General features: G+C 40.7%; 1 protein-coding gene across 2 annotated transcripts in view; it reads left to right on the forward strand.

Moving 5' to 3' along the window:
• The window catches only part of CHID1 (chitinase domain containing 1), a 580,147-nt gene that overhangs the window by 119,155 nt on the left and 440,619 nt on the right, over positions 1 to 20,373 (forward strand). The window lies entirely within an intron of this gene.

The raw sequence follows: 20,373 nt of genomic DNA on the forward strand, positions 1-20,373 counted from the left end.
CATAGACCTGTCTCAACCTCCAGGGACCTGGAGTGTTGGGGGGTCATCGGAGGGAAAGATGTAGAGCGTTAGATGTTATTTAATTCTACTGTGTTAGATGTTATTTAATTCTACTGTGTCGTTCAGACCCATTGGGGTCATGGTGTTTAATTTGAAAATCCAAAATGCTTCTCGTCTACATAAAGTTTTGAATCTATCTCCACATCTTGCAGTAGCATCTATTTGCTCAATGCCCATCACTGTCATATCTTTCGAGATGTTCATGGAACAATTGTTAATGTGCTCTGAAAGGCTATGTGATTTAAGACCCTTTTGGACATTACGTCTATGCTCTAAGAATCTAATGTTTAGACTGCGTGTCGTTCTGCCGACATATTGTATGCCACATTTGCATTGTATCAAATAAATAATATATTGTGATCTACAATTAAGGAAACTGGTGACACTAAAATTTTCTTTGGTGCAAAAAGAGGTGAAAGTTATATCGTTTTTCTCCATATGTTGACAAGTTTGGTACTTGTTACGGCCACATTTATAACAGCCCTTAGGCTTAGGAGGCAACCAACTAGTGTTTGTGGAGATTTCTCTGCTGGAAAAAATACTCGGTGCCAATCTATGTTTAAGAGTTTTAGCTTTCCTATAGATAACTTTATTCTTAATTGGTAATGATGATTTCAAATACTTATCTTGTCGTAAGATACTAGAATTTTTGTTAATAATTTATGTTATTTTCTTTGCTGCAGCATTATATTGGGTAATGAATAGTGGAGAATTATCTCTCAATTCGAAGGATGATTTAGCATCTCTATCTTGTTTGTTCAGTCTTTTCTTGTTAATGATTTTCGTGTCTAAAAGTGTTGACCTAGAACAAGATTGAACTTCTTTTAAGGCTCTATCTAAAATGTATGTTGGATAGCCCTGAGTTCTAAAGGCTTTGTACATATCACTACTTTGTTTCAGGAAAGTGTGTTCTGAGGAACAGTTCCTTCTTAGCCGAAGGAACTGACCTTTGGGTATATTATTAATCCATGGTTTGAAGTGACTACTATTGTAATGCAAATAATTTTGACAGTCCACTTCTTTAACATAAGTAGCTGATTCTAATTTTCCAGCAGAGACATTCACAGTGATATCTAGATAATTTATTTGTTTGTTGCTGTGCGTATAAGTGAATTTCAATCCAAAATAATTATTGTTCAAATGTGCAACAAACTGAATAAGAGTGTCTAAAGTGCCATCCCAAATAATAAAAATATCATCAATGTAATGTAAATAAAGGACCAAGTTCGCCCCGAAAGGGCCCGTCCACACATGCCTCTCTTCAAATGAGCCCATGTATAGATTGGCGTAACTCGGGGCGAACTTGGTCCCCATAGCTGTGCCACGTGTTTGGAGGTAAAACTGTGAATCGAACGTGAAATAATTATGTTCTAATATGAACCGAATAGATGATAACAAAAAAGTGCGCAAATTATGGCCTAATTCTATATCTGAATTCAAATAGTGATTAACAGCAACTAAACCAAATTTGTGTCTAATATTAGTGTATAGTGATTCAACATCACAAGTGAGTAAAGTATATGTGTCTTTCCAAACAATTGTGTCTAGTGTTTGTAAGAAATCTGTGGTATCTCTAACATAAGATGGAAGAGAAACCACATATTTCTGCAAATGCGCATCCACAAATGCCGATAGATTTGCTGTGAGAGATCCAATCCCCGAAATGATTGGACGTCCGGGTGGAGATACAAGAGACTTATGTACTTTAGGCAAATGGTAATATATTGGGGTTATCGGATGTTCTACACTCAGGAACCTAAATACCTCTTTGGAGATTGTCCCAGAGCTGAAGGCTAAATCCAAAATGCAACTTAATTCTTCTTTGAATCTATTCATAGGATTCATATTTAGTTTAGAATAAAAATATCTGTATGCTTCAAACACATAATCCTCCAAATTTTGTATTACAAGGCCTCCGCCTTTATCGGCTTGTTTAATAATTATTTCTTTATTTTTTATCAAATTAGATAGTGCTATTCTTTCAGCTCTGGTCAAATTATCTCTAAGTTGGTATTTGTCCTGTTTATTACATAATTCTTTAAATTCGTGCATGGTGGTTGTATAAAAACTTTCTATAAATGGTCCCTTATATTGAAGGGGATAGAATTCCGATGCTCTTCTGAAAGTCTTAATGTCTCCTGATCTCTGGATATCATACATAGAGGTTTCTTTCTCTACCTCATGTCCACTCTCACTCAAGAGGGATTCCAACAATTCTAATGTGGGTAGATCTCCCTCATCTAATAAAATGGGTGTTCCTTCGATATTTTGTTTGTTTAATGACTTAATACAAAAATATCGTTTCCTGCTCAAAGTGCATATATATTTATTCAAATCTACAAATAATTGAAATTTTGGTTTTGCTTAGGGGGCAAATTTTAGTCCTTTAGTTAGGAGATTTTCCTCCGCCACTGTCAGTTCTTTCTTAGACAGGTTAAATATATTAGTGGGTTTTAATCCCATCTCACACTTTTTCTGTTTTTCTGTGCTCCCTCCTCCTCTACCTCTACTTCCTCTCTTTTTCTTCTTTTTAATGTCTGTTCTAAATTTTTGTTCTCTCTTGGAGGAGGTTGTATGGATTCTCTGGGCAATAATTGGCCTTTCTCTAAAAAAGAAGGCTCAGAAGTATCTCTCATTCTATTAACATATGTATTTCTCTGATGATCACCTCTATTTCTAGGAGAATATACAGGAGATTTTGATTCTCTACGTCTAAGTATCTCAAATCTATTGGGATGTGAATAGTCATCTTTCATATCTCTCTTCTGATCCCATCTGGATGTATCTCTATATTGCTGGGGAAGTTTGTGGGTGGTCTTGTGCCGGGGAACAGGATCCCAATCTCTCTCATAATTAGTGTGTTCTGTTGACTGGTCCCTGTGTGAGACTCGTGTTTCATATCTATCTTTCTGAAATCTTAATGTTCTCACTGGGTGTTCATTATACTTCATCCTAATAGAGGATTTCTGTATAGGGGTTCTTTGTGATCTATTAAAAGAGTGTACTCTATCATTAGAGTAATCTCCTCTATCTCTATACAATTTTTTATCTTTAATATGTATTATAGATTTCTCAAAATCCTCTAATCTTCTATTTAATCTCATATCTTTACTATCAAAATCTGGATGTTTTGTATATTTGGATAGGATTGATTGCGATTCCTCAATTTCTTTTTGAATGTTATTAATTTTTTCTTCTCTATATTTTATAAGTAATCGCATTAAAGTTTTTGAACATTGATCTAATGCTGTATTCCAATCCTTAGTAAACACGGGGTCATCCTTAAATGAACATGACTTGAGAATCCTAAAACCCCTGGGAATCATGTCTTTTTCTAAATATTTACTTAATGTGACTTTGTCCCACCAATGTCTCGTTTCTAACATCAATAAATCCTCTAATTTATTAAAAAGTTGATTCATATCTAAATGGGTGGATTCTCCACCTGTGGGACACTGATCTAAAAATTCCTCTGATATATATTTTTGTCTATGCTCTAGGCGTTCTGACAGATTTCTCAAAGAAGTCATTTTAATCTGACGGCAATAAATTATGTGAAAAACTTAAACCATATGCTGCCTTACTAAGTCTAAATCAGAAAGAAATCAATAATCTGAAATGAAGGCGCTGTGGTTAAATGATGTATGATGTTGTCAATCTACCTGCTGCTCTCTAAAAAAGTGATGACTAGTCACTTTGGTGGGTAACCCAAAAAGATAAAAAAGATGTGAAAGCGCAATGAGATATAACAATTAAATAATAGATAATTTAATAATAGGGATGTGATGTATGGAAAATTGGTAAAAAATAGTACTATATCACAAAGAATTAATAAAAACACAGAATATACAATAAAAAGACACTAATAGCATCAAATATATACATAAATAGAATACACATGAAATACTGAATGTACAGATGAGTAGTTGGTAATGATTGTATTTCTGTCTGTGAGACAGAATGAAGTAATTAACCCAATTAATAAAATAGAACCAATGGAAATATTCTTATGGGACAAAATGAAATAATAGTCTCGGATGATATAGAAAAAGACAATAAGAATGCTCCTGGAAAAGGTAAATTAGCGTTGGTATTGTGCACAATACAGGCTAACCTTAGAGATGTGGCTCCCGGTTAGACTTCACTGAAACACAGAGGGCAGTGTCTGGAATGCCTCTCTGGTATATATCTCACCGACCAAGGAATGATCCGGCCTCCTACCAATGTAGGGGAATGAATGTTGAGTGCGGTGGCAGGGAAAGTTGGATGCGGAGTAACCGCTCAAACCACTCAAACCACACTTGTTCTCCCTTGTCCACTCTCATTCATCCTAATATTCTATCGTCATAATATTTCCTATTCCGTATGCTCACTATTTAAACTACAAATAATTTATGGGGATTAATTGTCCTTTCTAGCTATTAATACAACAATTTTTATATCTCTTTTTCTGATCCATCTAATTAATCGCACAGACTACAATATTAGTCCATTTTACTCTAACATGTTGGGGTTATAGTCTGAGTTAGATTTGCGGTGGTTTGTGGAAGTGCATCGATGGCGTGCTCGCCACCCTGAGTCTAAATATATCTCGGATGGATGGCGCGTTCTTCTTTGCACTTCCCTTATCATTGTTGATTTATTTTATTTTATTTTATTCATACTATTTATTTATTCTAACATTTTTTCCTTAATGTTATTTCTAATCGATTAATCGATATATTTAGGTTAAGAATCGATATATCGTATACATAATATCGGACATTAAATCTATTCAATGTGCACTCTATTTTGGATAGTAACACTGATTTGATTCAATTCATCAAAATTCTATTATTGATTTTTTCTGATAAATCATATGATAGCTATAATACGGTATATTAATTTCAAATAATACTGTTACAATCTTTGGATTTCGCATGTAGAGTTCAATATTATTTATTTATTAATTAGTATTCATTTATTTATTTACTTATATTGGAGTCTTGATTTAATGAATTAAATTAGGTGTTATATATAGTTTATTGTATTGTTGTTCTTTCTTTTTTATATGATTTATGTAAAAAATGCACATTTGTCATATGAGTTTATAATCCTAAATATGTGAGAGGTTTAACTGAAGACCTTTCCTGAATACAAAAGAGGCATATAATATAAAAAAAGGGAAAAGCACTTCACCTGTCTCCTTTTTACCTAATGACTAGAGGTATATATTCCCACTGCTTGTGGAACAGAGATCATTGTCTCTGAGGAAACGGACGGACGTTTAAAGGCTGAGAAACGCGTTAGACCACTTCTGTTCCACACCCATTTATTGATTCCACACGACCACCTACACAGTACCATACAGCATCTATTAGAGCATTCATATGGTGACTTTGAACTATCCCGATCCAGCCATCTGACGGAGGTCGGAGTGTGTCAGCACGGCCCTTTTCCATCACGGCCGTTCATCAGCTGAGACTGGGCGCATTGACCCCCTGGTTCTCCTGCACACGGAGTCCCGACAGCCGACAGCAGAAGCTACGAATAGCCATTGAAGCTCACAGGACGGGCAGAGACCAGTCCTCAGATCTTTTCATAGCGGCCTCACACCAGCGGTAACTCCGCATCCAACTTTCCCTGCCACCGCACTCAACATTCATTCCCCTACATTGGTAGGAGGCCGGATCATTCCTTGGTCGGTGAGATATATACCAGAGAGGCATTCCGGACACTGCCCTCTGTGTTTCAGTGAAGTCTAACCGGGAGCCACATCTCTAAGGTTAGCCTGTATTGTGCACAATACCAACGCTAATTTACCTTTTCCAGGAGCATTCTTATTGTCTTTTTCTATATCATCCGAGACTATTACTTCATTTTGTCCCATAAGAATATTTCCATTGGTTCTATTTTATTTATTGGGTTAATTACTTCATTCTGTCTCACAGACAGAAATACAATCATTACCAACTACTCATCTGTACATTCAGTATTTCATGTGTATTCTATTTATGTATATATTTGATGCTATTAGTGTCTTTTTATTGTATATTCTGTGTTTTTATTAATTCTTTGTGATATAGTATTATTTTTTACCAATTTTCCATACATCACATCCTTATTATTAAATTATCTATTATTTAATTGTTATATCTCATTGCGCTTTCACATCTTTTTTATCTTTTTGGGTTACCCACCAAAGTGACTAGTCATCACTTTTTTAGAGAGCAGCAGGTAGATTGACAACATCATACATCATTTAACCACAGCGCCTTCATTTCCGATTATTGTTTTCTTTCTCCATAAGCGACCCTGTCTGTTGCGGGTGGTCGGGGTAGACTGCTGTATCACCCTCAGCATGTGGCGCCACTAGTTGTCTGCCTACCATGCCTAGGGGGAAATCCGCCACTACCTGTAATGTTTTAATATAATTTATTTTTATGGTCACATTATCTCACAATATTGATGGTTCCGTTCTTACTTTTTTTTTTTTTAACAGAGCTATTTTTTTCATTTATAGAGCTTTCTTTAGATCTAGCTACGTAGTTAAATATCTGTTAGTTTGGCAAATAGAATGAAAATTACAAATCATCTAATTGGTGGACGCAGGAGCCTGTCTGCTGTTCTAATAGGACTAGGGATAACCACTGTGAATAAATATGTGGAGTAATAGAGTCGGATAGGGAGCGATTAAATGAACAAATGGTGATTATAAAGAAGTTGATCAGTTAAACATTTTTAAAATGATTAACATTATACATCAGTTACTACTTAGGTAGAATAACTAAGCAGCTCTAAGGAAATTCAGAATCGATAGAAAAAAGGTTTGTACAAAAGTTTAAAATATTTAGAATAATATTGTTTGTAATTGTACTGTAGTTAATTACTATTACTATTTTATGATATGGTTTTAAAATTCATGTATATATTTTTATATATATCAATATTTTGACATTTGTACTATATTATGTGATTGTGGTACCTGTTCATGATGAACTATTGAACTCGCAGCAGGGGATAGATTACACTGGAGCAAGTCATCATTGCTCCGGTGCGGGGTCAGCTGCTCCGAAAAGCATCTGTCCCCTCGGTTAATATCGCAGCTACAGATGTAGCTGCTAAAGAAAAGTTGATCACCTGCGGTCCACACTGAGAAAGGCTGCTGTTACCCAAAGTGATATACACCGGTCACAAATAGTACTGCTAAAATTATCTAGGTTCAAGCTCTCTTTCAAAGGGTAAACCTCAAAGAGTAAAGAGACAGTAAAAATGTAATCACAACACATAGTTAAAATGTAATAATATTTTTGTTCAGTATTCACTACTGAAAGAGAGGGCAAGGGCCACAGTTAAGTTGCAGGTGTAATTAGAAAAATGAGGTAGGAACAAGCACATTTACAGAGGAGAAGATCCTAACAGAACTCTCAAAACTGAATGTGGATAAATCAATGGGGCCAGATGGGATACATCCAAGGATACTAAAAGAGTTTAAAGGGGTGCTGGTAACACCATTAACAGAATCAACCAGTCACTAGCTACTGGAGTAATTCCAGAGGACTGGAAAAGAGCAAATGTTGTCCCACTGCACAAAAGTGGAAGCAAGGAAGAGGCAAGCAACTACCGACCAGTGAGCCTTACATCAGTAGTAGGGAAATTGATGGAAACACTCTTAAAAGAAAGAGTTGTAGATTATCTCAAATCCAGCAATTTGCAGGACCCCAAATGGCATGGATTTACTGGGGGACATCATGTCAAACAAATCTTATTGACTTTTTTGACTGGGTGACTAAGGAAATAGATAAAGGGAGGGGCCATAGATATAGCTTATCTAGACTTTAGTAAGGCTTTTGACACTGTTCCACATCGCAGACTGTTAAATAAACTATAAAGAATGGGATTGGATACATTGATAGTTGAATGGATAAGATCATGGCTGCAGGATAGGAAACAGAGAGTTGTAGTAAATGGAGTGCAGTCTCAAGAGGGAAATGTTATCAGTGGCGTACCTCAGGGATCTGTACTTGGACCAGTGCTTTTTAATATCTTTATTTGTGACATTGCAAATGGTGTTGAAGGGAAACTATGCCTTTTTGCAGATGACACAAAAGTTTGCAACAGGGTAGACACACCAGGAGGGGTAAAACAAATGATTGATGATCTAGGTAGACTAGAGGAATGGTCAAGAATGTGGCAACTACAGTTTAATGCCAAAAATGCAAGATCATGCACTTGGGTCTCAAAAATCCAAAGGCTAAATATAGTATTAATGGCTCTATACTGGAAACTACGGAAGAGGAAATGGATCTTGGAGTCACTATTTCAGGTGACTTAAAGGAAAGCAAACATTGTAACAAAGCAATGAGGAAGGCAAGTCAGATGCTTGGTTGCATAGGGAGAGGAATCCGTAGCAGAAAGATAGAAGTGATAATACCACTGTATAGGTCATTGTACATCCTCATCTCGAATACTGTTTTCAGTTCTGGAGGCCATGTCTCCAAAGGATATTAATACATTAGAGACTGTACAAAGAAGGGCAACTAAAATGGTGCAAGGTCTACACCACAAAACGTACCAGGAAAGACTACAAGATATTAATATGTATAGTTTGGAGCAGAGAAGGGAAAGGGGGGACATGATGGAAACGTTCAAATATATAAAGGGTTTTAAGAAGGTAAAGGAAGGAGACATTCTTCAAAGAAAAGGAAGTATTAGAACAAGAGGACATGTTCTGAAACTGGAGTGTGGTAGGTTCAGGGGAAATTTGAGGAAAACTTACTTCACAGAAAGGGTAGTGGACAAGTGGAATAGCCTCCCATCAGAGGTGGTAGAGGCTAAGACAGTAGAGCAATTTAAACATGCATGGGACAGACATAAGGATATTCTTCAGAAGAAGTAAGGATCAATAAGGGTTGAGGTAGCGATATGTTTAAAAATGGGGCAGACTAGATGGGCCAAGTGGTTCTTATCTGCCATCAAATTCTATGTTTCTATGTTCCTGTATGGAGAGAGAGTGAATACTGGGCTGCGTATAGTGTTGGAACAGTGTACATCAAAAGGAACCAGGATTAAACATATTGTTTATACAGATATTATCATCATAAAGGACTTTATGGACCGGATTGAACTGCATAAAATAGAGGAAGCACTTCTCTGGAATACGTGACTATATTTTTGAAGTTGTCTTCTTCATTGAAATGCCTATGTGTTGTGTTTTTTTTTTTTTTGTTTATTATTATTATTATTACATTTTAACCATGTGTTGTGAATATATTTTTACTCTTTCTCATTGCTTTAAGATTTAGTTTTACCCTCTGAAAGAGAGGTTGAACCTAGATAATTTTTTGCAGCAGATGTAGCTGCGTTACTTACCTTCTCCCCGTCGTCCAGGCTATGCATGCATGACCCGAGGACACGTATGCACACAGCTGCCGTGGAGTTAGTGAGCAGGCGGCAGAGGGATCCACTCGGATCCCTCTAAGCATCCCCGGAACTCCTTCCCATAGGAAGGAGCGGGGATCCGAGAACAATCGCCGTCTGAAGATAGCACTTGTTCTCGGAAGCAAACTCCGATAAACTTTCAGTTTTCGGAGATTGATGAATTTCAGTGGTCCTTTTCGGACCCCTGATGATGAATGGCCCGGTAACTAAAATATGCAGAAACTAGCGTTTCCGCATGGTTACTGGGCCATTTAGTGTTGATGAATAGGCCCCTGTGGTTTTTGTGCATATTAGCAGCTGCTGACTACTTAATGGAGACTGGTGATTGACTAAAAGGTTACAGGGCATATATGTATGCCAGGAATAATTTTACTCCGGATCTAATATTGAATGCGACTAGACATTTGTCTGTTAACAAGCAACCTATACCTATAACTTTGTATTTTATGTACAGAAATCCAACATTTATATAGTAACTTTGTATATATTTTTATATGAAATAGTGTATAGGAGCGTACACACTACACAATATGCTCCCTGAGCGATATCGTCTAGTGTGTCCCCGGCAGGGTGTGCTCAATGTCGTTCATGACATTGAGCACACCCGCTGAACGATATCATTAACGATATCGTTCAGCGCTGGGCTCTCTCCCCCATTCCATAACATGCAGCAACCTGACGACATCGTCAGGTTGGCCTGCATGTTAACCCGATGAACGATAATGATGAACGTTCATGACATTGAGCACACCCGCTGAACGATATCATTAACGATATCGTTCAGCGCTGGGCTCTCTCCCCCATTCCATAACGTGCAGCAACCTGACGACATCGTCAGGTTGGCCTGCATGCTAACCCGATGAACGATAATGACGAACGACCCGCGGGAACGTGCATCGTCGTTATCGTTCATCGTTTTTGTGTTAAAAATGGACGATAAAGTGGTCGACTGAACGATAACGATATTGTTATCGTTCAGTCGTCCACTTTAATCACCCAGTGTGTACGCACCTAATAGTATTTAATGCTTATTTAAGAATTATTTTTAAACATATATAAATTTGCAATAGTAAATATTATATATTAATATTTACTTTTTAATGTTTGTGGCCACTATATTCATTTGGTATACTGATAGTGTTTGATCTCTTGTCCACTTGTCTAACTAATCATATATAGATTGTCACTCATTGAGTACTAATTATTATCCAATTTCTTTATTGCTTAATCCGTGTGTGTGTGTGTCTGATAGATGTCTTGCCCTTTATACCAATAGATGTCTGTGACTTTATACCAGTTCTGACCAAAATACTAAAGTACCAAGGACATTTTAAGCGAATATTGGCTGGCGATGCAAATAAGACACAAAATTCAGGAAAAAACGTATACTATAGGAATCGCCAGGGCCGTAGCTAGGGTAGTGCGGCCGGTGCCATCGCACAGGGCACCACAGGTCAGGGGGCGCTGTTTGGGCCTGTCAAATTTCTGTTTATTATCACTATTGCTTGTAGCTTCCTCTTATTTCATCCCCAGCATCTCCTGGCCTCTCCTATCTCTTCCCTGGCCCTTCCCCATGAAGCCATGGCCCTTTTTTGGGTGCATTATGTCCCTTTGACAAATGAGGAGGGGCGCCAATGCTCTTTCTGGCACAGGGCACCAAAAAGTCTAGTTACGGCTCTGGGAATTGCTACCTGTGGCGGGCCATCTGTTGTGCCATCCATCTCGCACTAGGTGTATGAGGACACACCTGTACAGCCTCCCTCTCTTCCAGCATTTTCTTTTGAATCCATCCATCCTAACCATACAGGTTTTATATCTTCGCCACTGCTATGCAATCATGATTAATTTCCTTCAAAGCACCAGTCTGTTGCTCACACAAACCTTGCTTCATGTTTCAGTAGTACTTGTAAAGATCATTTTAGGTTCCTCCCTTGGTCCATTTTGCACCTGACGCACAGAGCGCAGAGCTTTCTGAAATTCACAAATAACTTGGGTTTTTGTGTTTTCAAGTGTTACTTGGAATTAATAAGCTGAACATCCTTTTACCTTCTAAACTGTTCTGTATCTGAAATCCTGAGTGAAAATCCTCCTCTCAGTAAATTTTATAACAATTCTAATTACATATTCTTCAGACCATAAGACTCACTTTTAAGACTTGAAATGGATTTTTAAAAGATCATCTGAATAATCGAGGTTTTCAATTAGTCTGCCACTTCCAGGTAGCAGTTTGTAAGCCTCTCTCAGTATTCGATTGACAAAACACGGCTATACTGTATGACAGGATTCCAGACGCTGAAAGAAAACTTTGTGACAAAATACATATTTACAGAGATAGTGATTCTGTTAGCCCCAGCTAAGGTAATGTATGGTAGAAAGGCTTTGGCTGCATTATGTTAAATGATTACTTTGTGCAAGGAGACTTTATTGAAGATTTGCTCCTGAAACATCTGAACGTGGAGCAGGTGTGATAGATGCGAGCAGCAGAACAGTTAGGTAGGCAAGCACAGCTGCGGATAGCGAAAATACTCTTGCATGAATGGGAAAGTAATTCACAGAAATAAATTAAAATGTAATCAATTTATTGAAAGCATTAAATACAAATTAAGGGTGACCTGTTTTGGCTGCTGCCAATTTTCAAGCCTTAAAAAGCATATTTATAGACTGTTAATTACTGTGAGAAATTTCAGTTCCGGAAGTAATTAATAAATATGCATGAATACATTTGCATAAGTTAACAACAGAAAATGACTTCTAAATCTATAAATGTGCAATTATTATAATACTCAAATCGATGTGTTTATTTAATCCATACCTGAAGTGTGCCTCATTTAGACTCGGGAGCAAAGTATAAAAAAGTAGCAAGTTGACCTCCAGGGGTATATTTACTAAAGTGAGAGTTTTTAGAAGTGGAGATGTTGCCCATATCAACCAATCAGATTCTAGCTATCATGTCCTAGACGGTGCTAGTTAAATGTTAAGTAGAATCTGATTGGCTGCTATGGGCAACATCTCCATTTCTAAAAACTCTCACATTAGTAAATCTAGAGAGCGCTTTTTTTTGTGTGTGTGTTTTTATTCCAGTTTTATTTCAGTTTTGTAAACATACAGACAAATGAAAAACAAGTATATACAATTCACCTTTGAAGTATTAATACACGTGATATGTGTTTTCAACGTGTATTTAAAGAATGAGGGTTAGGAGGGGCATTTCCTAGCTGAACTCTAAAGCTGGCCATACATTAGCGCGATTTCGGCCGATTACGCGATTTTAGATGAGTCTTACTATGAATTGTGTGAAAATAATGTAGTATTTAGGTAGGAATATGATCCAATGTGCGCTCCCGCCTCTGTTCTATCGTATCTTATGATCAGATGTGCAGCCCATATTATCCGTCTTAATCGTATGCAGATTGTGCCGTATTTTTGCGCAAGCGATGCATCGTGCATCCAACCAGCGTCATTTAAATCTATTATGATCGCCTGTTTTGTGAGGCACACGATCGATCATATCACGACTAGTTGTATAGGTGCGAGTGATCGTACGTCAGATCGTGTGTAAATCTTGTGTGAAAAAAGCACCAAATCGTGCGACCGGGACTGCCAGGGAGCTGCCGGGGAGTTCTAGGGAAAACGTATGATGAATCGCATCTTATACTGGTCGTACTAGTGTATGGCCAGCATAAAATTGCTAATAAAGCCGCACGGTATTTGTTTATATGTAAAGGCAGACAATATTTCCCTGCATGCACAATATAACGGACAAAACATTTGCACCGCTTATACTGCATTATGGTTTGTCCAGGAGTAAATTTGCTACTTTATTTTGCTTTGCTCTCATTTCTAAATGAGCCTCTTAATATCATGGCATAATTTTCCCACAGCTTTATCAGTGGAGTAACTAAATTGAACTAGTAGCTTATTTAAAGACAGAAATAGCTCACATCATAAACCAGGGTGCGACAAATCCCGGTTGCCATGGCAACTAAAATTTCAGTCCGGGCGACTAGATTCTGCTGTGGTCTGCGCTATAGTTTGATCCTGATTGGCTGGGTCTAGACCAGGTGAGTGGCTAGAGGGAAGTGTCCCTGCTCTATGTAGCAATAGACAGTTATGATGGAGGACCCAACTCCATTTCTGGATTGGTGGATAAGTTTGAGAGTGCTCAGTCTTCATTGGTCACCAGTTTCAAATCTCCCGCTGTGGAGCTCAGCCAAACCCGGTCCCAGTATCATGGTTGCTTGACCCTGGCTGTCACTGAAGAGACTGCAACAGTAGGTGATCCTATCAGCCTGTGTTACCAGTCAAATATCTACCTCTGTGCCGACAGTCCACACTGCACCATTATTGACTGCGCTGTCACTATACCTGTGTTTTTCAGATCTGGCACTATCACCTGCCTAAAGTCTGTATCTTACAGGTGTACAAGTATGTAATGATAAAGGTGAATTAGCATATATTAATAGACTCTTATCAATTTCAACCACCAACCTTCAGATATATATGATAATGCAATCTCTTGAAGGTTATCTCTGTGGGAGTCAATAATTAACTTTCTCCTTATTAATTTATAATATGTGATTAGGGAAAGTGCCGTAAGACCCGTGTATAGCTTAAAATATTCCCAAAATATTGAGGGCAGTGAGGACACGCTGCTTGGCATCTCCTTTTAATAGACTGTACCTCTTGTTATGTGAACCGCTCTGACTGTGATATTCCGCTTATGTACATGATGCTGGAAGTGTGATCGCTATTAAGCATCACACCGAGCCACAATACACGCGGCTGTAAAGCAAATCCAGCAAACTTTGGCATCTATACTTACCACGCTGTCCAGTTGTCATCACAAATTTCATAAAAAAACACTCTGTACTTATGTGAAGAATCCTAATGTGAATTGCTCCAAATGTGACACACGTATTAGTAATACACATGATGCCTGAAAGGTGATTGTCATTTAAATTTCGCATTAAGCCAATAGATATGTGACTGAAGCTAAGTTAGCAGATCTTGGTGCCCTGAATTACCATGCTGTCCAGCCATTATCACTCATATATGTGTAAAGGCTGAAATAAAATGCTCTTAATGTAACCTCACACCGAGCCACAATACATGTGGCTGTGGAGTTACTTTAGCAGATTTTGGTGCTTTGAATTATCACGCTATCAAGTCGTTACTACTCATATATTAACTGCTCTCAGTGTAATATAATATTTACATGATGCCTGAAGTATGAATGCTACTAAGCCTCACACTGAGATATAACACCCGGCTGTGTGGCTGATTTAGAAGACCTTTATGTTTATACTCACCACACTGTCTAGCCGTTTCCTTCAACATTATGAATAGACACTTTGTTTGTATGTATTTATGTGAGAAGCTATCAACAGCATAGTGCCTAAATTGGTAGCACGACTAGGTAGAAGCTTATTAACAACACATTATGTGAATGGGAGAGATCCACTTCTTCAGAAGCCTGGGCAGACCGAGGAGAATTAGCAGGAGTTTCAAAGTCAGTAGAGGGTTCAGGAACAGGCGAGGGTAGGGGTCTTCCCCCGTAATTAAAAAGGCTAGGCAACCATGGTCACAGTCATGGATGCACATATCAAAAAATTCCATCACGGGACCATGTCCAGGGCAAGCAAGGCATCCTAGTATTCAGCGTAGTTAGTGATTCAGTGGACGAGGTCTACCCTAAGGAGAGCCATCTAGAGGAATCCAAACAGCAAAATCTCTGCGTTAATCCAAAGCCCCACTAGATGGCGCTGACAAAGCTCAGGAAACCCTTACAGCACAAACTGTGCCCCAAACTGTGAAATGTGCAATATATAGATGTGTCCACATACATCTATCCTCCGTGCGCTACACACAACACTTGAGCTCCATGTAACTTGGTAGTGCCAAGTGTCTCTGCGACTGCGGGTGTATCTGCATGCGAAATGCCGCATATCATTTTAATCAGCAGAAGCTGCTTGTGCGTTCTGTTCGCATCACTGTGTGAATAAAACACATTTGAAGGGAAGATGTTGCACACAAAGACACTCAGCGCTACCAAGTCACACCACGGCATGGCATGACTAGAAGGGTTGTTTAACACGCAAGGAGGCTAGATGTATGAGGACACATCTGTATGCACACTTGGGCTATCAATCCAAAGCTACAAAGAAATATTCAGTGGAGTGAGTCAGTCTCTGGAAGGAAGGAAGGATGAGTGGTGGTGCCCCAGAAAACTCAGGCAGTTCCTTTGGATATAAATATGGCCCCAACCTGGGTGAAGTCAATAGGGGCAATCCATAAGTAGAGCTGACACTCTGTATCCTGGCTCTCAACCCTGTAAATGCAGTGGAGTCGCTGGGTAATGACTCCCAAGGGTAGGGAGTAATAACAGAGCAACAGGGTCAAGAGCAGCAGGCAGTGAAAATGTCTTTCTCCCTGATTCAGCCTCTCCAAGATGGCGACACCCCCCCTACAACTCCAGCAGCCGCTCCAGCACCTGTGGTGCTATGAAGAGGAGCAGTATACTGCTGAGGAGCCTGCAGGGCATTTGTCCAAAGGTGGGAGCACTCACTGCAAGCTCTGGCCACTGCCGTTCAATCTGGGGCACCCACTGCCGAAAAATCGAGGCCACGTTTCTGCCAGAAATGTAGGCCTCAGACTGGATCTGCAGCGGAGACAGTGTCCGGGACCACCAGCCGAGTCACCGGGCAGCAGGGGTCTGTATACACCACAGGGAGCGGTTGAAGATGAGATTATTTAGCAGAGGAGCGTTTGTGCAGGAACTTAACTGCACCATGTTCTGTCCACGCAGCCGCCATGCCATGCCCCCAAGGGAATATCTTAATGTTGCACCTGAGTCAAAACCATTATGATTGTTTTGGGTCTGCTTCTCCTACTTACCTTCCTATGTCGGAATGGCCCGCTCTCCCCATACGCTAGTATAACAGATATCTCCTGCTTACCTTCCTATGGCAGAATGGCCCGCTCTCCCCATACACTAGTATCACAGATGTCTCCTGCTTACCTTCCTATGGCGGAATGGCCCGCTGTCCCCATACATTAGTATGGGGACAGGACTCATCAAGCTCCGAAAATATATTTTTGGAGCTTGACTGCTGGAGCATTTGCAATCTTCAGATGGCGTTCGCTCCCACTCCGTGCTTGCAACTTGCTCCCTCCCTATGGGAAGGAGTCCCGGGTTGAGAAGAGGGATCCTTTCGGATTACTCCACACTTGTCCGGCTCCTTCTGCCGGACGTCGGGGCTCTTGTGCACAGGCTTGACCTGTAGGTCACGCATGTGCATTAGTATCACTGCTCTGAAAGGAGCAGTGAAAAGATTCAATGCTCCTTTTCATAGCAGTGATACACTTTGGGGAGACAGCTGAACTTCGGATCAGCTGTCTCCGCACTGGAGCAATGATGAATTGCTCCAGCGCCCGCATCAAAATCGAATGTTAATTTTCGGGGTCCGAACACCCTGATAATTAACAGCATGAATAGACTCCTTAGTCTTGACGTCACCCGCAAAAGGGCCACGTAAAGTTGTCCATGAGCAAATCAGTCTCCACTTACGTCAACTCCAGCCACGTGAAGTGTCTGTCCCTGAACTTTAATTATTGTTATGCAGACACTTACCGGGAATTGGACTCGTTTGAAATTAAAGAATAATTTTTCATATAAATGAAAGAGGAACGGTAAAAAAAAAGGAAAAACTGAAATTTTGTATCTAACACAGGGCTTACATCAAGTTAAAATAAAGTCCACCGTCCACTGTCTACATACATCTATCCTCTGTGTGCTACAAGTCGTGTTACACATAACGCGTGAGAGCTGTGTGACTCGGTAGCGCAGATAGTTTTTTTTTGTGCGACTTTTTACCTTCAAATGTGTCATATTTGCACAGAGATGTAAATAGGACGCATAAGCAGCTTTTGCTGTTACAATGATATGCGGCATGCCTATGTTCTGTGCACAACTGTGGGTGCATCTGCATACAAAATGCTAAGTTACAGTGTTAGCGGCAGAATATATGCCGCATATCATTTTAATCAGCAGAAGCTGCTTGTGCGAGCTATGCACACCGATGTGTGAATAAGACACATTTGAAGGTACAATGTCGCACAAAAAGAAGCTTTGCGCTACCGAGTCACGCTACAACATGGAGCGAATATAAGAGCTGTTTAACGCGCAAGGAGGCTAGATGTATGAGGACACATCGTATATTTAAGGGTTTAAGCCTGGAGTGGGGAACCTTTTTCCCGCCGAGGGCCATTTTGATATATGTAACATTATTCGCGGGCCTGGTGCAGGCCACACCCCCTCTGTGTGCTGTCACATGGGCGGGGCCGCAATCGCCAGTGATTACAGCAATGCCCAGAGCACCTTGAGGATGCTCGGGGGAGCTGTAAGGGCAGCGGTGGGACTGTCTGAAGCATCCTAAGGACACTTCAGGTGGCCCAGCTGCATAGATTTTGGCTGCAGGGTACCATTCTAGGCACCCTGCTAGCCAAATAAGGCTAGCATAAAAAGCTCCGAGGGCCTGACCAAATGATTCCAGGGGCCTTATACAGCCCCGGGCCTGAGGTTCCCCATCCCTGGTTTAAGCAGTGTAAGCCAAGAAAGCTCAGAGACGTCTTTTTTCATTGATTTGTTTTACTAAAATCGTCACTGCTCTGTTCCCTTTTGTCATACATTAATGTTTCATACACCTAAACATTCCTCGAAAAAATGCTCTATAGCAGGGCCGGTTAAAAGATCGATCGCGATCTACCGGTAGATCGCGGAGCTCCCGCTGGTAGATCGCGACCAACCTGTTGCAGTTCCTGGGAATGTTGGTCTCTGAAGTTATCAGAGACTAAAGAAGCCTCTGATCGCTTCAGAGGCCAGCGTTCCCAGTGATGCATTGCCCGGGAACGTGGGTGACGTCATGACGTCTCCCGCGATGTGAAGCGCAGATCCAGCCAGCGGCAGCGGATGAGTACACGGGAGTTCTGGCCATTTAAGTAATACACAGGGGAGGAGAGGGTACCAGTACTGGGGGAACAGCATTAGGTGTATTAATGGGGGCACTGCATAAAGGGCACAATGGGTGCTCTGCATAAAGGGCACAATGTTGGGCACTGCATAAAGGGCTCAATGGGGGGCACCGCATAAAGGGCTCAATGGGGGGTACTGCATAAAGGGCACTAGTGGGGGCACTGTGAAAAGGGCACTAATGGGTGCACTGTATAAGGGGCACTTCATAAAGGGCACAACTGGGGGCACTGCATAAAGGCCACTACTGGGGGCACTGTATAAGGGGCACTACTGGTGGCATTGCATATTGTTCACAACTACAGGGGCATTGCATAAGCGGCACAACTACAGGGGAACTGCATAATGGGCACAACTACTGGGGGCATTGCATAAAGGGCACTACTACTGGGGACATTGCATAAAGGGCACTACTACAGTGGGCATTGCATATGGGGCACTACTACTGGGGGCATTGCATAAGGGGCACTACTACAGTGGGCATTGTGTATAAGGGGCACTACTCTGTGTGTTGTAACGTGAATAAGGGACACTACTATGTGGTGTAATGTGAATAAGATTGTGCTGTTGTGTGGAGTCATTTGAATTTTGGGATACTATGTGTGATTTTTCCAGGACAGATCCCCACGTCCCTTGCTGTGAGGTCACGCTCCCTTTTTTTGCATACCACGCCCCCGTTTTTGGCTCGGTAGATCACAAAAGATTTTAAAAGTAGATCACAGAGTCCAAAAGTCTGGCCACCCCTGCTCTATAGAACAGTGAAAACTGCATCAAAATCCGTCCAGTGCTTCTCGAGTTTAGCCTGAGCAAACAATCGGATGCCTACCAGGGATTTTATTTTATACTATGTACAGTATAGATTATCGCATGAGTCTCTATAGATTATCGCATGAGTCTCTACTACATCTGTTGGAAGTCTGAATTCTTTCCTCATGTACCATGTTAAAGTCCTTTACCTTTTATTTTATAGCTTCTTCTTTGCTCCCAACTGTACATTTTGAGGTCCTTTCTTCCTTCCTTTAAAGTTTGGGCAGGGCTCCATGTTAGTGATCCTTACTTGCGCAGTCTTTAATTCATTCTGTCTGTCTGGCAATATGGCTTCCAGAACAGATCATTGTGTTCTAGGTGTGGTCTCACCACTGATTCATTTAGTGGCATCACCTCTTTCTTTAATTACTCTCCTAATTCAATCTAGTATCCAACCTTCTTTACTCGTTACTGTGTATTAACAGATACACTATAAAGTATAATCAAACAGGAATTCTTTATTTGTGTACAAACAGGATCAAACACATGCTACTTTCAACATAGAAGAAAGGAAATAAGGAACACCTTTTTCTATAACAGAGGGGGTCATTCAGACCCGCTCGTGAATAGCAGTACGCTCGTTCCCCCACTGCGCATGCGCACGACGGAGGGAGCTCCGTCGTGCGCATGCGCGAGACCCGGCGTGCGACGGGCTCTCCATCGCTCCGGGTCTCGCACCAAAGGGGACGTGCTGTCAATGTTGATTGACAGCACGCCCCCTTTGGTGGGCGTGCCGGGGGCGTGTCTGCCAGACGGAGGCGTTCCCATGGGAACGCCTACCATCTGAAGCCGGCCCCACTGACATCAGTGGGGGGCTTGCGGCAGCGAGACCCTACCGCAGGGTCTCCGTCGCAAGCCCGATGGTCGCGATGGTCAAGACCATCGCGACCATCATCATGGACGTTCGCTATAGCTGTGGGTGGCAACCCACAGCTATGCCCGCGTCCATGAGGACGCTCCAAAAAAAGGTAGGAGGGCCCTGATTCAGAGCGAGCGCTCTGGTCAGAGCGTTCAGCTCTGAATCAGGCCCAGAGTCTGGATGAAATAAACACACCCCG

The sequence above is a fragment of the Taudactylus pleione genome, unplaced genomic scaffold, assembly GCF_031769625.1.
Source record: "Taudactylus pleione unplaced genomic scaffold, aTauple2 ptg000109l, whole genome shotgun sequence".
Classification (NCBI taxonomy): domain Eukaryota; kingdom Metazoa; phylum Chordata; class Amphibia; order Anura; family Myobatrachidae; genus Taudactylus; species Taudactylus pleione.